This window comes from Leptosomus discolor, chromosome 1 (assembly GCF_034619465.1).
Source record: "Leptosomus discolor isolate bLepDis1 chromosome 1, bLepDis1.hap2, whole genome shotgun sequence".
In the NCBI taxonomy this organism is placed as follows: domain Eukaryota; kingdom Metazoa; phylum Chordata; class Aves; order Leptosomiformes; family Leptosomidae; genus Leptosomus; species Leptosomus discolor.
In genome coordinates this window covers 148,292,268-148,306,028 of record NC_141391.1, presented here as the reverse complement: position 1 = coordinate 148,306,028, position 13,761 = coordinate 148,292,268, and positions in this window count along the sequence as shown.

The window sequence follows — 13,761 nt, the reverse complement described above, 5'->3', positions numbered from 1 at the left end:
GCTCAACCTGTATCTGTGCTTGGGATTGCCCTGACCCAGGTGCAGGACCTTGCTCTTGGCCTTGTTGAACTTCATGAGATTTGCACGGGCCCAGCTCTCCAGCCTGTCAAGGTCCCTCTGGATGGCCTCCCTTCCCTCCAGCGCGTCAAACACACCACACGGCTTAGTGTCATTGGCAAACTGGCTGAGGGTGCGCTCAATCCCACTGTCCATGTCACTGACCAAGATGTTAAACAGCACCAGTCCCAATACCACCCCCTGAGGAACACCACTTGTCACTGGTCTCTACACAGACATTGAGCCGTTGTCCGCAACTCTTTGGGTGTGACCATCCAGCCAATTCCTGATCCACTGAGTACTTTATCCATCAAATTCATGCCTCTCCAATTTAGAGACAAGGGTGTGTCTATAAAAATAGAGATATAAGACCTTCTGTCCTGTTTGTTCAAGCTGTTTCCTTCTGCCCATTTTAATGCATATCACTTCCAGAGGTTTTCATCCTTTGGGCAGAAGACTACCCATTTCACCTTTAAAAGGTGAAAACCTCAACTCACACTGCTTGAAGTTTGAGTAGAACATATTTCGGCCAATTTATGTGAGAAAAATTTTCAATATACTTTAATTTTTTACAACTAACTGATATTTCCTTACTTCAAGGCACTTAAAAATTTAAGATGAAGGGTTGACTTAGGCATGGTGTTTTCCATATAACAACAATGAAATGGTGATGAAAGCCAAAAATGCTAATTTAATTGATATAAAGTTAAATTGAAAAACTCATAAATGTAATATTAAAATCCATTGAAATGTTATTTTTTATGGTGAAAAACAAAATATTAGCTTGCACAGGATCTTTTAACATAAATATATTAACATTTTATGCCTCTTCTCAGAAAAGGGCTGTGCATACATAAGTATAGAACAGCATGTAGGGGATAACATGTTCCAGGGAGAGGATTTTTTTTTTTTAGAGTACATTGTATTTGTGATATTAGCATGAAACGATCTCAGACTTCACGGTTTTAGCTAGCCTTTAACTATTAGAAGTCCAGACAAGACTGAAGGTGAGGCATGTTTTATCTCACTGCTGAGTGCCCACGTTATTCCCATGTTTTAAAGTGGTGCATCCCAACAACTGTTTTGCAAAAGCATCCGTCCTTTGGTCCTGGCTGTATGTGCAGCGTCTCTAACGCCACCTTTCCCAACTGCTTACAGCCAGCAGCAACTCCGCCCCTTCATGGCAGGGGAGTGAAGGCAGCTGTAATTACTGGCTGCAGGTGTAAATGCCTGCTCCCTTGCCCTGGGGGAACTGAACCATAGCCATGATTAAAGGTAGTTAGCAATCCCTAACGACTACAAACATGCGGAGCTGATAATTACAACTACTTTTCATTCCACCACCCGTGAGGACTGACCTACTGCCAGCAATAAACTTTCTTAAGTTTTTCTCCTTTTCTCTTCTTTTCAGAATTCAGTTTCATAATTATTTAATTTTTTTTGGTAAGATTTTTCTAATCCTTCTTGACCTTCTTTGGATTTGTGGCCGATGGTATGAAAAAGACTGCTGTAAATGATCCAATAGTAGCCGGAAAGGGGAAAATATTGGGCAGAGAGGAAATCTGACCCAGTATGGTGACTTTCTGTATTCCCATTTGTGCCAGTCATATCAATTTGTACATTATTTTGATGCGATCAAACCTGTGAAACTCTAGCTAATGTTACTTTTCACATATTAAAATCAATTATGAGCTTATATACCCTCCTGCTTGATGGCCTCAATGAACATATTCATGGTATCCGAATAAGAGTCGGTTATTTAATTATAAAGCAAATCAGGATGTTCCTATCATTAGGCTCTGAGACTGCCTTCTCTGAAAAAGAAAGATGTGCAAGTTCCATAAAATGCTTATCCATTAATCAATTGCATTCAAATACTGTCCCCTTTGAAGAGATGGGTAAAGGGCAGGGTAGTTGCAGCAGCAGGATTTTTCATTCTGCGATAGAAGGACACCCCGCCCCAAATCAGCAGCAAATGGTTTCTGGCACTATAACCATTACTTATTTTCCTAGAGGACACATCTGTTGGGGTCTGCTGTCACCTATGTAATCCCATTTATGAGACTGTTGCCACAGAAATGGCAGTATCTGAAACTCGTTGAAATCTTTTCTCTCTGCCTTCACAAAAAGTTAAAGGCTAATTAAGGAAATGCAAACAGGAGCTTCTTCTGAGCCTTCAGTAATAACAGATTGTAACATGAGAAACTGAAGAAGTGAACATACACTTAGTCCCTCTGGCAAAGGAAAAACAAACTGAAAAACCATTATGATCTTTCTGGCATTTAAAAAATATCCTTTCTTTCTTTCTATATTGTAACATATAAACCGCAAAATCAATAATGCAGAGCCACTGTTAAAAAAAAAAAAAAAAAGAAAAAAAAAAAAAAAAGTACTACCAGATGCTCCAGTCAAAACATCTCTTAACTGGCTCCAGAGGGGCAGAGTCATCCCTCGTCCTCTTCAGCTGGAGCGATTCTGACCAAGAGGTGAGGTTTCAGATATGGTAGTGAAGCAAAGCCAGGAAAAAAAAGGACTGGAAAGGGAGTTTCAAGGTTGAAACATCTGCGCAGCAGACTCCTTCGAGGCAGGCACAAAACGATCAGTCAGGAACTTTTGCATGACTTGTATTTTCGACAGAGTAGAACTAATTTCAATGCTGGACTAAAGATTCGCTCTGCAAATAATTATTGCATATGATCCCACTGTTGAGGAATTTGTTTCTTTAGTAATAGATTGTGGGTTAATCCTGTTTATTTGAGGACAATTCTGTACGATCTGACCCTGGGAGAAGCAGGACCTTTACCACAGTCTGTGATAAGGGATTCCCATGTTAGGTTTTCATGGGTATTGACTTATGTGATTTGGGGGAAACCTCCAACCTCCTTGATGATGATGGTTCCTTCCTTACCTTTCCTCCCTGTTCTTTCTTCTGTTAACTCTTTGTGCCTGGAACATTTTACTAGTGATTGAAATATGCAAAGACCCAGTTTTGTGTGAGTCCTCTGCATTTGTAAATCCTATTGCTACAAATAAATAATAGAAATAATCAAGTCTGGGGGAAAAAAGCCCAAATGACCCCACACACTCCTTGAGCTAATTTAGCTGTGACTTAGGTAATTTGGACAATGCAAGACTTTGCTTTTCTGTCTGGAAATAAATACAGGACTGGAATGCGCAGTCCTGGTTTTTAAATGTGAAAATTATGACCATTAAATATGTGATTTGAAAATGTGTCAGCAGAAAGTAGAGAACGATATGGATACGTTCTGAGGGTTACTGCCTTAGGGTCAATTGAAACAAGAAGATCTATGGGGCACAACAGTGGAAGGAGCAAGCAATTGCAGGTGCAAATATGCCCAGGGCTTGTTTAACCCCCCTTAAAATAAAAAGTTTGATAGCACTAATGATTTCTGTCCCTTTACATTTTAAACAGCAGCTGGCATTGCCTAAGCATTTTAACTGCATGCTGGCAGAATTGTGGGCTTGCTATGAAGAGACATCAGGAAGAATGATAAAGCATAGAAGGAAGCAGAGGTACAAACCTACATTTTCAGAAGAAAGGGTCCAAATGACTATCCAGAGGTCAAAAATGGAACAATTACAAGTTTCTGAGTTTGCATCAGTAACAAATACCTGTCTCCCAGCATTCTGAAGTCTTGTCAACGAAATTGTGAGGTGATGGCGTGCCTGTCTGGGCTGAAAGGGTCAAAACAACATCCGAGAACCCATGAGTCATGTAAGTGGGCTCTGACAGATGAGCAAGGCTGGACATAGTACCACATTTTACCCCTTCCTCCCCAGCAGCCTGCTCCTCCTCTCTGCCTCATGTTACCACAGAGGCCGAATATCACAGCAGTGGACAAGTATGTGCCTGCACCTCAGTAGCCCCATTCGTGCTGCAGTGTCTTCCTGTTGACCCACCTTCACTGATGGCTTAAGCTAATGGGCTGTCTGTGGTGTCATGGGGGTAGAGGACTGTGGGATAAAGGCAGAGGAGTTTGCTAGGGACAGACTTGCTTGCTTAAAAGGTATGATGCACTAAGACTACTAAAAGTCAGATTTCCTATTTTTGTGCTAATCTGCTTGTGCTCAATTTTTGTACGTGAGTTCTTTGCTGCTTGTAGAAATAGATTATTTTGCTGTTCACAGATGTGTGTGGCTTAGTAATACCTAATGGACCAATGTCTAATTGTAGAGAGAGATATGTGCATACAGGAGAGAAGCCTCAAGCAAGACCGTTTTTCAGTGTCTTTAAGAGAGATCAGGGGGCATGATAACTTGACAGAGTAACTTTTCAACTCTAAAAATCTACATTTAAATTTTGACTAAGGTGTTGAGTGAAAGTCACTTTGCCATGGCTTGAGCTGGCTTCCGATCAAGTTATTCAGAGACCTCCTGAAACATGCTGTAAGCTCTGACTAGCTAAAAAGATTAGCCAGGGCTGTGGCAAGCAATTGATGTAGAATGGCAGAGGGCTGCCTCCTGCTATCCGTTATTCTTCCCAGAGGTAAAATCCTATCTCTGCTGCTGTCACCACCAGCACTTCTTTTGATTTTAGTGAGAATGAATCTGATTTATATGGCCCTTGTGTATGATCAAAGATCTGCCCAAATCAAGTGTCTGTAACTGATTTTTGGTCTGTCTGAATTAGTTAACTGATTGTGAACAATAACAAAAGAAAGAGCAAATGTCAAAGTTCAGATTTGCCATCTTGGGGCTGGGCTGAGAATGACATGTGGATACAGGAGGAAAAATTGAATTTAAACAGGTTTTAATTTTTTCAGGGAGATAGCAGAAGAAGTTTCTTCTATGGGCAATGCTACATAGCGGGCAATACTGTTCTAACAGAACTAAATTGTCTCTTTGGGGAAGGTAGAGCCGGGTGAGAAAGCAGGTGAAAAAGATAGACTTGCTACACTGGCTACTGTTATGTACTCCAACAGAGCCAAAATGTGTTTGTTCCCAGTGCTCTTTATCCATAGTAGGTTGGACGTAGAGGACCCACTGAGAATGGGCTCAATTTTGTTTGGTTTTCATTTTGCTAGGGACGGTAAGGAAACACAGCGGTCTGAAGGTACCACCTTTTTAAATTACAGCTGCAACATTTTCTTCTGTGAATTTAGCCTGAAGGATCTTATTCACTCTCTTTCAGATCTTTCAGATCACATCTCATCTACTTTTGCTTTGTGTAATCAACCAATTAATAATGGCTTGAGAAGCAAGCAGGGATAATTTGCATACACTTTGTAGAAGAATAATAGTGAATGTGAAAACGAATTGTATAGATTGTAATTGTTTTCCTTGCTTCACATTCTTTTGCACCGTATTAGTCCTTGTAATACCTCAGGGAAGAATATAATATAAGATGGCCAGTCTGTGTCAGACCAAAGTTCTCATCTAGCCAGCTGTCTGACAGGGGCTATTAAAAGGTAGTTTGGAACTGTGATAAGAAAAAGTAAAGGCACAGTACTTCTCTAGTATCCAGCAATTAGTGTTTTTAGACAATACCTAACCTAGAATTTTTATATATTGCTGTTCTCCTGCTTAGGTGTTTTATATGCTTAGCTGGCACTGTTGCAAAATCCCACAATTACTACCCTCATGCTTCCTGTGAGGTAGAAAAGTGGTATATTATCTCCACATTATGGATTTTGAACTGAGGAGCAGAGAGACTTGAAATGCCACCATCTAAAAATAGATTAGGGCTGTTACGGTTCATTATCACAATAAAAACTTTGGAACAAATTGATACCCAGCCTGTCCTTAAAAATCCAACCTCTCTATAAACTTCCTATTACAATGCTACATGATGAGACAAGGGTGACTGCAACCCTGAAATTTTATGATAGTTCTGTGTTGCTTCACTTTCCCAGTAAATGCCAGCAACCTGATCCTGTATAGTATGACTTCAATTACCCAGAGATGCTTCCAGATGACTTTCAGACTCCAAGATCAGGCACATCCAATTAAAGAAGGAAAGGTGTATGCATGTGTGGGATTTTCATCAGAAATTTGCAGATTCTTTAAAGGGATTGTCAGGTTGTTGAAAATGTCAATAGCTTGTGACACTATGACATCATACTACTAAAATAAGTAACTTGTAGGTTAGAAGGACTTTGGATAGATGAGAAAATACATGCCAGGATGCCTAAGCTGGTAGTAGGCACTATGCAGGAGGTCTCTTTTATCAGTTGTACTCCATTGCAGTATGTGCAATGGAGACTGTGCAATCATGCACAGTCCTGCTACTCTGTGGAAAGTTTTCAATGCTCTATCCTGCTCAGTTAACTTGTTGCCCTCTCTAGCACTATTATTTAGCATCTCAGAATCACTAAGCTGTTTCTCTTCATACCACTTCCAAGATACAGAGAGGGCCTGAGCAGTATTTTCTAGATGGAGAGAAAGATACAGAAAGTAAAGTCCACACTGGCAGATCCAGGTGTGTGCTGCTGATACCAGAATGTCTAACCTTCAACCGCTCAGCTCCAGGGTTAACATGTGCCCTTAGTGAGTAGATGGTACTAAGCTTGACTTTGAAGAGTGATGCGTCTTGTATCCTGCTCACTTCACCAGCTTTCATCACTGTCTCCACTTGAGCTTCATAGCTTGCGAACTTTACCTCCAGGTAGATCTTCCAGCTGGCCATACAAAACACAGCAAAGGTGATTCCCTCTTTTTAAGAGGGGAGGGGAAGAGAGTGAAAATATCTATTATAACGCTCCAAAACCAAACTGGGATGAGAGGCCAAAGCAGAAATTTTCCTCACTGCTACAGTCTTAGTGGTGATATTTTATCACTTACGTGATGATTGAGAGACTGTAGGAACAAATGTGAGGCTGTCACTCTAAATTAAAGACATTTGTTAGGCATTTATCTTGCTTTATCTTTTTCCTTTTTTTTTTTTTTTTTAATTAATGTGCACTCATTGTCACAAGGCTACTGTACTCCAGAAAGGCATTTTGTACAGTCAATACTGAAATGCTCTGCTTCAACTTCAATAAAAAAGTCAAAATACTTTGTTATTGTTCCATGGTTATTGTTCACAGCTCACATATTTGTTTAACTGTATGGCATCTGGTTTTTATACCTGGATATTATACTGCAATCATGAATGGCTAATAAAACTGTGTAGTACATAAAAGTTTTTACTAATGGAACTGTAAGAGTTAAAATATCTATTTTGTTTTTTCTTACTCTGTTCATCCAGCAAGCTGGTTAAAATACTAGCAGCGTATTGGCTGGATGCAACCGATGATAGAAGTTTTAATGACCCTGACACAAAGAAAGGCTTGAAAAAAAGGTTATGTATTTTGAATAAGAGATGAAAATGCTTAGAAATACTTATGGATAACATAGGATAAAAACCAAGTTCTCTGAAGCTGAAAAATGTTAAAAATCTGATCTTTCTTCCCAGATATGTGCATTCAGTTAGGTGAATAAAATATGTATGCATTTTTTTCTTTGGTGTAACAGTCTCCTGATAGGATTTTTCATACCCATTATTTTATATATGTGTCTCCTTGTAAAAAACACACTGTTGGGAAAAACATAAAGAAAAATAATCTCATTTATATTGCTGTAGACTGTGGGTAGAAAGACTAGTTTCTGCATTGGAGTTTACAGACACTTTTGTGAAAGGAACTGCAGACTTGTGTATGACAAACTATCACAACCTGGATCCCAACTGGATACAAAGACAAATCCATAGATTGTACTAACGTTCGTACTTCTTGCTCTCTTCCCTGCCAACTAGTTTGCTTATGTATTTTATAGAAAAGGAAAGTAAAAATTTATGGCCAGATTTAAATCCTGATATATCCTGATATCCTCATCTTGGCATCTATGGAGAGATAGCGTCAGGACAGGGAAACAAATTTGTCATTTCATTATTTTCTAATTTGGGTTACAAACACCTCTAAATAGTTGGCCTTCCAATGTGGCTCACTCTAGTTGTTTCTCAATGGCACAGCATATCACATTGCTAAATGTAAATTGCTCTTGGCTAGTTTTTGAAAGTAATTTGACAACATTGTTTGATTTTTCTCTAACATAATCTAGAAACTGTTTCCCAGCAGTGGGATAAAGGGAATGTGAAGAAACTGTTATACAGAATTCCTTGCAATTTGCTCGTTTCTTGCAGTACCTATCACATTTTGCTTAACTATGGCACTCTTCCTAGGTTCAAACACTCTGCTTAGATGTATTCAGTGATTACATTAACTGTATGGATTTCATACATTAGATGAGACTTTGCTTAGAATACTAATGCTATGTGCTTTACAATAACGCAGTGAATCCCAATTTGGTTTTGATTGCAATAATCTGGAGTCAAATGTGCAAACCCTTGCTAATTTAAGTTGATTTTACCTTTATCGTTTTGCATATTACATGATCTAGAGCCACACAAACAAAAGCTTGTTTGGACTTACCGTGCTTTCCTTTTCAGAAAACAGAATTCTTTTTAATTAAAAACACTTTAAAAAAATCAGTATGTGTAATTGCTAACACCTGCTATGTGTTACTAACAGATGTTTCTTACTTACCTAAGGGAACTGTTATAATTACACTATAAGCTTATTGGAATGGCATTTAACCAAGATAGTTTAGGAACTTTAGGTGGTGACTTTGTGTTCTTTTATTCATATTTCCTCTAAAAAACTTAAAAACCCCAAAACAATGAGCTCTTCTCACTCGCTTCCCCAGCTCATCTTCACCAAACACAGTTCACCACAATGCAGCTTTCGATGTTCAGCCTCTCCTTGCTCCTTGGTCCGTCCCTGGGCATTGAGGAGGAGTTTGCATGTGTTGCTCCAAACGTAGCACTCTAGCCTGTCTTGGCAAGGCCCAGAATGGGGCTGTTGTGTGAGATCTTACAAGCCATGCTAATAGTGGAGTTCAAGGAACACAAGCTTGCTGCGTGATCTTGGGCAGCCCACTTAATCTCTCTGCCTCTGTAGTCTTCTCCATGAAATACCTGCAATGTGGCCTGTTGGGAGGCCTAAGTCAAATGTGTTTGCCCAGGGCTTTGAGATCTTCTGATTAAAGTAGAGGTCAGTACAACTAGTTCTGCATATTGTCTTGTCACTAAGACCTTGCAGTCCGGAGGCAGGCTGGCCTCGTGGGCGCTGCAGAGGTCTGCCGGCACGGCAGGTTGCAGGACATATGGTGGATTCCTGCATCTTCAGACTCGTCTACAGAGCAAGACACTCCGCGTTCTCCCTTTGCATCTTCATTTATGAAACTAATCACACAATTACCTGCAGGCATGTGTTAAATATGACACTGGTCTCTGCAAAATAATGGGCCAATTGCAAACAATGAATAAAGAGAGGCAGCTCCATTTATAACTGCTGTTTCAACAGAGCTGTGTTGTAATCAAAGTGATCTGAGGGTGACTCATTAATTAATTGATGTTCTTTTTTATTATGTGCTATTGAGTTAATGAGTAATTTGTGCTAGATAACTCTCTGAACACACTGATTACGTGAGATATTTTCTGGGGCTTTCATACCAATGACATGCTGAATAGGTGGAAGATGGTATTTGCTTATGTATACTCATTATTAGCAGGTTCAGGATGAATATAAATCAGCAGAAGGGCATTTTAAAAGGTATTAGATACATGCAACCCTTACTTTAAGGCTTTAAACAGATACTCTTCAGCTTTTAATGCCCTAAATAGCATTAAAATCACTTCCTTTATAATACTTCTATCACCCACAATTGGCAGCTTCTAGAAAGGGTGCCTACACAAAAGATTTTTACTGGGAGAATGTTTGTGCTAATGGCCTATTACCTTGCACATATTGTATTTTGGTTTCCTTTTGCAAGGTACTGAACAGTAAACAGGTTTGGTCTGCATCATTGGACTGAAGTAGGAGAAATGTATTAAGTGAATATGTAATTGGCTTTTTTTTATCTAAAGTGGTATTTAAAAGAATAAAAACACTGTTCTTATATACAGTACACACTTTGCTTTCTGCAGTTTGAGTTGTTAAAGCTTTTGCTTTATTGAAACCACAACATCTCCAATGCCATAGGAGTTTTTTATTCATTAAACAACAAATGGCTAAATTGATAATTTAGTCTGACAACAGCAGCACAGTGGAAGCTTTCAGAAGAATCAGCTAAATGTATAAAATTATACCCAGCAATCACTACAACCTTCATTTTTGACAAGATTTGTTCTAGGTACAGATGACTGTAAACTACCTACTGCTGAGAAAATTATAAGAAGCTGCTGTATATTATGTTGAAAAAAGCCTTTAAAGTACTTTGTCTGTACAGGCAAAACCTTGCCACAGTCCCTGTATGTTTGTTTCTTTTTCCCACAATGTCCCTTCTCACTGACCACTTTTCAATCTATTTTCCTCAAGTAATTTTATCTGTAGGCAATTAGAACATTTGAGGGGTTGCTGGATCATTTTTCTTTATTTATATTACATGAGCATTAAATTTGAACATTTTGGGAGAGTAGGAAGAGACAAGAAGGTGTGCTTAAAAAAAAAAAAACACCCAGAAAATATGTTAAGCAAGATCAAAATATAATTATTAAACAGATCAACTTTTAGCCCTGGTCACTGCTTCTGCAGAATCCAGGCTGCCTTGATTCATCACCAGTTGTGGCAGATAACAGACACAGCAGGTTATGGTTGGCACAGGAGCTTTCTACACTTGAAAATCAAGGTTTGATAATTTGTACTTTTTTTCCAAGTGGCTTAAAAAAAGCAATCCAAGAATAAAAAATTTTTAAAATTATTGTTATTATTATTTTTGACTGATTAAAACTTAGAGAGTTGTACAGATAGAGATAAAATACCCTAAAGAGAGGAGTTACAAGTTGAAGTGTTGCTGCCTGGCAAATGAGCATACCCTGAGCAATGGTCACTAGCAGAACATTTTGCTATATGCAGACAGAGCATGTTGACCCATAGACACACTGATGGAGAAGGAAACCTAAGGTAGGGAACTAAAAACAACCAAAGGAATGGTCTAGGCCTCTGTCAAAAAGATGAATAAAGAGGCCTGGAAGATAATCTCTCTTCAATATTGTCTATTGTCTTATGATATTACACTTTATTTGAGTTGTAAATGTTTCCATTCAATATTTCAACTCCCAGTTATTATTTTAACAGCCAGGAAGGATGGAAGTTTGAAATACAGGAAAATGTGTAATTGATCCTTGACCTATGTCAAATCTAAGTTTATACTGTATCCTCTACGTACAAATTTTAGGTATGTATGTGAATAAGATATATGAGCTTACAGTGCTCAAAGCAATGTCATACCATTGCAACACTTCAAACAAGCATAGCAACATTTCTTTATCATTACGTCAATTAAGGTTGATAGAATGGCGAGACTATTTTTTTCTCCATAGTGGGACCAACCGCCTCTTCCCCGTTTTGAGCACGTCACAAAACACACACATGCATGTATGTAACAATAAGCCACTGTTTTCCCATTTCACTCTTCATTTACCCCGTAGAGAGCTGAGCAGTGGCACTCTGTGGTAATGAGAGAGTTACTGTGTATTATTGTGTAGTTGTCTTCATCCCCAACAAGGCCTTCCACAGGCTTAGCTGGTTTTGGTGCTCTCCTACCTCAGATCTGTGGTTACCTACTGCACATACAAATGCTGTACTTCTCCCAGAATGTCCTAATGCTACTAATAACATTTGCATGCATAGCTCTTGGTTTTCTGAAGAGCCAAAAATGCTTTACAAAAGCAATGTATGCATTAGCCCCATTCAGCAGACGGGTGCAACTGAGGCACAGAGAAGTTGAGTGACTTGCCCAAGCTTATAGCAAGTCAAAGACAGAATCAAGGTCCTTTATTTCCTCTTCCCCAGCCCTATTTCTGAACCAGGGATTTCTATCCAGGCTGTGGTCTACTAGTGGAAAGCAGAAAAGAGATCTTTCTGGCTTCTAACTGAGAGACACAACAGAGGCTGGAGAGAAAATTGAAATTGGAATCAAAATAAGATAATATGATTCTTCCCTTTCTGGCCATCCTCACCTTCATGGAAAGGACAACTTGTTTATGGCACTTGAAGTAGATCTGAAAGAGCCTAATAGTACCTCTGACATGAACTGCTTCATTATCCCAAAGACATTAAGGGACTGTGGAAGGAGGTGGATGAGAGACTTGTGCTCAAGGTTAGGAAGGAAGATAGTCCACAAAATAGGGCTAAATTTCATTTGAAAAACTATGTGGAGCTATTTCTTCTAACGAGCAAGAACAGCCTGAGTCGTCGTTGCATTTCTTACTGGTCTTGTATGAGTCAAAGTCAAATTTTGTGAGCCATGCTTATTTTTAAAAAGGTTCACAGCCAGAAACGAAACCACACTGTAAGAACATTAGAACTAAATATCCATTTCTAAGTCAAGCCACTGTGCAGTGTACTCCAAACCATACGCTAGAGGAATTACCCCAATGCATTACAAAGTGTCTTTCCCCATCCCAAGGGAAAACATCTTGAAACTGCGCAACAGGACAGAAAGAGCAGGGAAAGACAGCACTCAACTGGAGCAGAGGTGAAGGTTCTTAATTAAAAAAGAAACAAAAGCTCAGCTTCAGAGCAACATAGGGTATAGTGGGTTTCTTTTCCATCTTTCTTTTTTTCTCTTTTTTTCTTTCTTTATTTTTTTTTTAATGCAGGCTGTTTTCCTGGTGAGCTAGATTACAGTGGCAAAGACAAAAGAATTAAATATGCATTTAACAACTTTTTAAACATTCATTCTGCTTTCCTTTGCCAAACACCTGTAAGCTCTGTCAGGGGCATGAGCACTTGGGGACATCCTGCTGATGCAATAGCTTCATGGCTTTAAAAACAGAGGTCCACCCTTCCTAGAAAATGGACTGATTGCCAACAGCAGCTGTCAGCAGTGACTTCACCTCTGTCAAAAGGATTTTAATTGCCAGTATTGATGGAACAATCTGTAGAAAGTTGGCATGGACAGCAAAGTGGCTGTGCAGTCGGGGTGGTAGCTCTCACTTTCTGTATTGGTATTTCAAAGTTTTGTCCCATCCACAACAGCATTTAAATTACTTTCAGCATTCACTGAGGTGGGTAATCAGTAACCAGTCGCTCTCCTAGTGTCAACCCAGGGTCATTTCCTTAATGTAAATAGACCCTCAGAGGGGGCTGTTTACAGTGCCTTCTACTTTCACTTTTTTCCAGGGTTTGTTGAGGACACAGCCCCAGAAGAGTTTAGGGTTAAGCCCTGATTAAAAAAAAAAAAAAAGAAAAAAGAAAAGGAAAGAGAGAGAGAGAGACCCCTCAAATTCCAAGAAATTTTAAAAATGTATATAAACAGAAGTCTTCTCCCTTTCCTCCCCCCTCAAATTAAATGATTTCAGAAAAATAACATATATTTATATATATATATAAAATAAGATACCCAGAGGCACTGGTTTGCATTAGGGCTTAATTTCCAGCTAAATTAAAAATCAAATCCAGGCATTTTGAATGCCTAAGGGGCACAAAAGCAGCACCCAAAATCATTAACTTTCACACCTTTTATAATATATCCCAAACCGGTCAGATTTGTTTTTCAAAATTTTGTAGTAAAATAAAAGTGCTCTTTGAGGAAAATCTATGCAATTAAACAGCAGATGCTTAACCCCTGAAAAATAGAGGCTTATAACAGAAGTGCTGATAGACCCTTAACCATAGCATCGTTAGCAGCAGGTGCTGCTAG